This window comes from Monodon monoceros, unplaced genomic scaffold (assembly GCF_005190385.1).
Source record: "Monodon monoceros isolate NGI ecotype Baffin Bay Population unplaced genomic scaffold, NGI_Narwhal_1 Super_Scaffold_13, whole genome shotgun sequence".
Taxonomy (NCBI): Eukaryota; Metazoa; Chordata; class Mammalia; order Artiodactyla; family Monodontidae; genus Monodon; species Monodon monoceros.
In genome coordinates, this window is record NW_021703769.1 from 13777592 (window position 1) to 13783299 (window position 5708).

A 5708-nucleotide genomic window follows, 5' to 3' on the forward strand; every position below is an offset into this window, starting at 1 on the left:
AAAACCGGTGAGAAGTAAACCTGTCTCCCTTGGCTGTCTGTTTCTCTGAGCTCCTGTTTTAAATTTCTGCATATATACGAAAGCAGAGGCAGCTTTTGCAAAAAAGCACCAGCAGCCACATCTGCGCCCTCACTAGTATCATCAGATGGGTGATGACAGGGATGACGAAGCCCTGCTTTCTACAGACCTGGGTCTGTGTGCAGAGACCCCCTCATCCATCCCTCTAGGCTTCATCCCAAAGTGGGGGCCCTCCCAGCCCTCCCCGACCCTCAGGCCGCCTGTCCCAGATTCAGGCAACCTCCAGCCTCCCCTAACCTTCAAAGTGGCAAAGATAAATCGTTCCGGTTACCTGACTCTTGGGACCACCTGTTCCAAATTATTCTTTGCTCTCCAAATGTTTATAATCTAACCCCCAAGCAACAACCCACCCATAGCGATCCAGCACCTTCCGGTAAACTGGATTTGGACAGCCTACCGTAACATTTTAGGGCCTTGCCACTGCCGGTAAATTTATTGACTCTTTTTAGGAACTAAAATGGGTGGTGTTATAGTATTGAAGGAACAAATCAAATTAGCCCTTGTAAATAGTCGTATTCTTTTCCCTTTACACAACCATGTACAACCTTCTAAATATCATGACTCACCAGAGTCCAGATTTGTGTTTTCTAAATACTTAATATGATTTTTCTGCCATCTAAGACAACAGCAAAAAACATCAGGGTAGAGTCAGAAAATAATCGTGTTCAGCGCATTTAAAACTATCCAAATTCAGCATCTCTCTCCAAGGGAAACGAGAGCAGAAATGTTCTCTGAGGCAAGGTTTTCATGGCCCCGTCGGCAGAGGGCTAAAGGCCTAGATTCTGGCCTCACTCACTCTTCAGCCTCTCGTAAGTCATTTGACTTGTGACTCAGTTTCTTTGTTAACAAAGTTGGCAAAATAATAATAGTAATAGTAAAGAATATAATAATAATAGCAATACCTAACTCAAAATGTTGTTGTGAGAGCCATCCTGAAAATACAGGTCAAGAGCTGATTTCAGGCCTGGCATGTAAATGCTCAGCTATTTTTCATCATTATTAAATACACGGATACAACTTAAGCAGAGAGACATGGCAAAGGCACCAACAGAATGAACGTGAGCATAAAGAAAGAAAAAAAAGCAGCAAAAAAAAAAGAAAAAATTTAAAGCCTGTGGCTTTCTTCGTCCTCTTCCTCTCAATCTACCTGGCAGGTACTCTCATATCTTGAAACTGATTTTAAATCACACGCAACAAAGAACTAGTCCTGGCCCCTCTGATTCCTTTACAGCAAGACAGTGGGTCTGAGACAGTCATTTCAAGTATTTGTCACCTGATTGAGGGGGTTTATCCTCGGATTAGAAGAGATGTTAGTTAAACACCATTAGGCCAGTTACGATCTTCAAATAGGAAGATGAAGCATTGTCTCCAGCTAATTCTCTGCTAATTGTTTCCCTACCGGAGCCTCCTTTTTGTTTTGTATGTTTGGGACTGTTTGAACAGCCACAAACGGTAGGGGGACAAAAAGTGGGCCCTTCCAAAGGCTGTTATGATATTGGGGGATGGGGGGTCAGGGAGAAAGATGGGGAGTGAGCAAGGCCTTGTGGGGAGAGTGAGTGTATGTGTGTGTTTTCTGTCAACAGGCCGTGTTTTCTCAGCTCTGGGGTTAATTCTCTGTAAAGAGATTCCTTTTGATCCAAGTCCACCGACTCCTTTTTCAGAGCCGAGCGCTAGGAAAAAAAAGTTTCCTTCCATCAACAAAGCCCAGTCTTGGCAAGAGTCAGAAGGTTCAGCCTTTGGAGGTAACTGAATAACCAGCCACTTCACCTCCACAAACCCCCCAGATAAGGAGAACTACATCAGGAGAACGAGGTAAAAAATCTTTGGGGGAGAAAGTTATCCTCTCCCAGAAGGAACTGATGTCAGACCGGAGAGCCCTGCATTTTACCTGTGCCTAGTGGAGAGGAAGCCTTTCCACCCAGTCTACACCCACACACACTCAACATTCCAACACTCAACACTACACCTCAGACCTGTGGCCACTGCCTAATACTTATGGTTTTACTTCTTCCCCAAGCATTTTTATGCTAAGCAGGCCTGTCCCACAAAGACAAAACTCAACGCCTGTTGCAAGGCATCTCCTTGGAGAAGATGATGCGCGGTGTGTGGTGTGCTTGGATATTGAGGGCCAGGCAAAAATCTAGGCAAGATATCTCCACTCCCTTCATTTTTTCCTGACAGCCATGGGCTCTTTCTGCCGAGAGAGAGAGGCATCTGTCATGAGCTGCTAGGAACCCCACTTATGCACCATCACGGCCTGCGATTTTATTGTACAAGAAGTTTATTGCTGGCCTAATTAGTTTCAAACTGGGCATTCCAGCTGAGGACACCTAAAAAACATCTGGTGGAAGGAGTAAGAATGAGTCCTCGTTTCAGAGCTGGTTAGGTTGGCTTTCGGCAGAACTCTGGTCTCCTGCGCCTGACTCAAGTAATCTTTGGAAAAGTAACTGAAAAAAGAAGGAAAGGGAAAGGAGTCGTCTTGTCCTGGGGGAACCCAAAACGTCTTCAAGTGGACGTGCCTGGATTGTGGATACCTTTTTTCAAACTGCCCGGGGTCTCAGGAGCCAGCTCAACCTAATTCAAAATACACTTAGCTACATCGCCTTTTTTTTTTTTTTTTTTTTCCGACGACTATTTTGCTTTCCCAACAGCAGCTAGCATTTTATCAATTTATCCGTCTGGAACAAGGCTTGTGATCCCTTACATACAATTTAAACCAGAAGTAATACCGCCTATTTGAAACAGCATGTCTTGGGTGTTTTTGCCAAATGGTAATCCCATAACAAGTCAACAAATCATATTTCTTTATGATGTGTTTAATATAACACAAAAGGCATAAAAAGAAGATTCTAAAACTCCAGTGATTAAATCATCTTTTTTTAAAAGAATCTCAAAATATTGGGATGACATTTTGTTGTATTTCCTTTAGTTATTTCATATTAGGAAAGATGTATGTGTTTATAGAATATTCTCATACACGCGGCCACTACAGTAGGTGAGCTATCTCAAGACAGGAAAAATGCCAAGACCTTTCAGATAAAATAGTTAATCATATCGTGAAGCTAAAGTTATAAGAATGGAGCTATTAACTAACTTGGTATGGGACACATGAACTGCTTTTTTAAAAGTTCTAGTCCTTTCAAATATAGCCACCTGGGTTGAAATCGCAAAATTTAGAATTTCCTCAAAAGGCGAGGAGACCTGGAATACAAACGTGATTTTATGCTTAGTCTAAAGCAAGATTCAAACCGTCACCATTTGTTACATAAATTACTTATTAACTTTTCCTAGTCTGAGGATGTCTAAATGCAAAGAAGTATAAAGTTTAAGGGGCTTAAGGTGATGGGGAGAGAAAAGTCAAAAAAAAAAAAAAAAAGGAAAGAAACTTTCTTGGGTAAAGTTGCCTGAAAGATTTTTTTCACAAACATTATTTTAAAAAGGAGGTCCTCCTTCTCTCCCCTCGCCCCCAAAAGGGCCATAGGCTGGTAAAGCGGCTACTAGCTCATACTCTGCTAGTAGAAATTTTACTCAAGCAAGACAGAGCTCGCGAAATAGATTCGGTTTGAAACACAATTGTCCGCTGGTTATAATTTCCTTTGGAAGGGAGCTCCCTAACTCAAACCCAATTCAGCACTCAGATTCTCACCTGATGTTTGTAAATCATTATACCTCCGCTCTGCCTTGCCCACAACACCCAACTCCGATGTTCACTCATTTCACTGCACCTCGTAATTAAAAAGTACCTCCACCAGCGGTGATTTATATCTACCTCAACGTTATATATACATACATAAAAGTAATTCTGATTACGTTGCATTTCGGGGAAAGGGGGGAGAAAAGAAAACGGTATCCATCAAAACCGCGGCATCAGTCTTGCTTCTTAAAGAGCATTCGCAACGCAGCAACACGTACGCTCGCTGTCAACTCTTAGCCCAGGCGAGGCTCCGTTTAGGGGAAGTAGGAAACTCGCACCGTTAAAGCGCTTCACTTTCAGCAGCTGAGGATTTTGCGCCCTGAGGATTTTGTGATGCGAATGTTTTTCCCTGTCAAGCTGTCCTAATATTCCTTGAGTTTATAACCTATTTGCTTGGGGGCAGGGAATATATTTAAGGGCCAGTACGGCCGTTTAACCTCCAGGCTGCAAGGCTAAAAAACCATTCCATTCTCCGCTTTGTCCCATTACAACAAAACCCTCGCTTCCTTCTACACATCCTTTTGATATTCCAAGTTTCAACTCCAACTTCAGCCAGCGCCAGGACGCGGGTTCCGGTACAAAGCCGGGAGAGCTGGACCAGCGCGGGCCAAGCGCAAACGGACTTTAAAAAAAGAAATGCAGCTAGAAAAAAGGCTCGGTGGGCCATTCCAGCCCCATCCCGGGAATTCCAGCCATTTGCTCCACCGTTGCCCCATAACCAGCGCCCGAGGGCGTGAGTTTGGCTCCCGGCGCCTCTTGGTCCGGTTAGAGGAGTGCCCCTCATCGCGAGCCACCCGGGCCATAAAACGAACCAAACGCGGAGGACCCAGGCGAGTCTACACCGCCTGCGCTCTATGCACTTGTCCCGCGTGCGGCAGTGCAAACTTCAGGGTCGTCGCCTCCCGGGCGCACGGAGAAACTGAGGCTTGGAGCCCAGGACAGACTTTCCCGAGACAGGATCTGCCCACTGTCCCCGCTGCCCTTGTGCCTGAGGCGCCCTGGGAGCCCCGGGCGCCCCGACAACTGCGGAGGCCCCGGCTGGCCGAGTGCGGGAGAGACGCCCCAGGCCAGGGGGTCCGGGTCAACCCCGGCCCGGCGAATCGCGGCGGGCGGCCCGGGCTGGGCGCAGCGGTTGGTACTCACCGCGCGCAGTGGAGAGGGCGCCCCGGTGCGGTGCGGTGCCGGCGGCCGGGCGGGCGCGGGTCGGACGCGGCCGGGCTGACTGCGGCGGGCACGTTGCTACCTCTGCTGCCGCCGTTGCCTCCGCCTCCTGGGCTGCCGCGGCCGCTGCCTGCGCTGGGAGGACCGGCCCCTTCCCCTCCCTCGGCCGGGCCCTCCCTCTGCCCCCGCCCGGGTCCCCGCGCCGCGGCGTGGGCGCGTGGGGGCGCCGAGGCGCGACGCCTGGCTCCGCGGGCGCACACCCCCGGCGGCTGGACGCGCGGCGCGGCGCTTCGGCCCTGCAGCTGCCTCCGCGCTGTTCTCTGCGCCTGCCGCCCAGCCGGACGCGCTAGCTCCAGCCGGTCCTAGAGGAGGCGAGGGCCCAGCCTCCTCCCCACCCACCGACACCCACACCTCCTCCCTCTGCAACCCAGGCATGGCCCCCGAGAAGAGAAAGACTGCTTGGAAGGGACCTCAAGGGTGACACTGAATTCATTCATTCAGCCACCTATTCATTCATTCATTCATTCAACATATATGGAATATCTACTGCGCCAGGTACAGCTCCTCGGAGATTCAGCTAGAACAAGACAGACTAGTTTTGTGCCTTCCCGGAACTTATTCTCACATGGGGAGACAGACCGTAAACAAACAATCAAGTAAAGAATCAAGACAACTTCAGAAAGTTATCATTATTATGGAAGGGGAAAAATTATGTTCTGGAGCAAGGGAACCGTAATCTTGGCTGGAGTAGTCAGGGAAGACCTCTTTGAGGAGG

At 48.3% G+C, this 5708-nt stretch overlaps 1 protein-coding gene across 1 annotated transcript in view; it reads right to left on the reverse strand.

Moving 5' to 3' along the window:
- The window catches only part of EYA2 (EYA transcriptional coactivator and phosphatase 2), a 211790-nt gene extending 206516 nt beyond the window's left edge, over positions 1 to 5274 (reverse strand). Inside the window, exon 1 of the mRNA XM_029221778.1 lies at positions 4916 to 5274. The gene's annotated coding sequence lies outside the window, so the exon portion shown is untranslated. The remainder of the gene's footprint in view (positions 1 to 4915) is intronic.
- Positions 5275 to 5708: the final 434 nt, after the last annotated feature.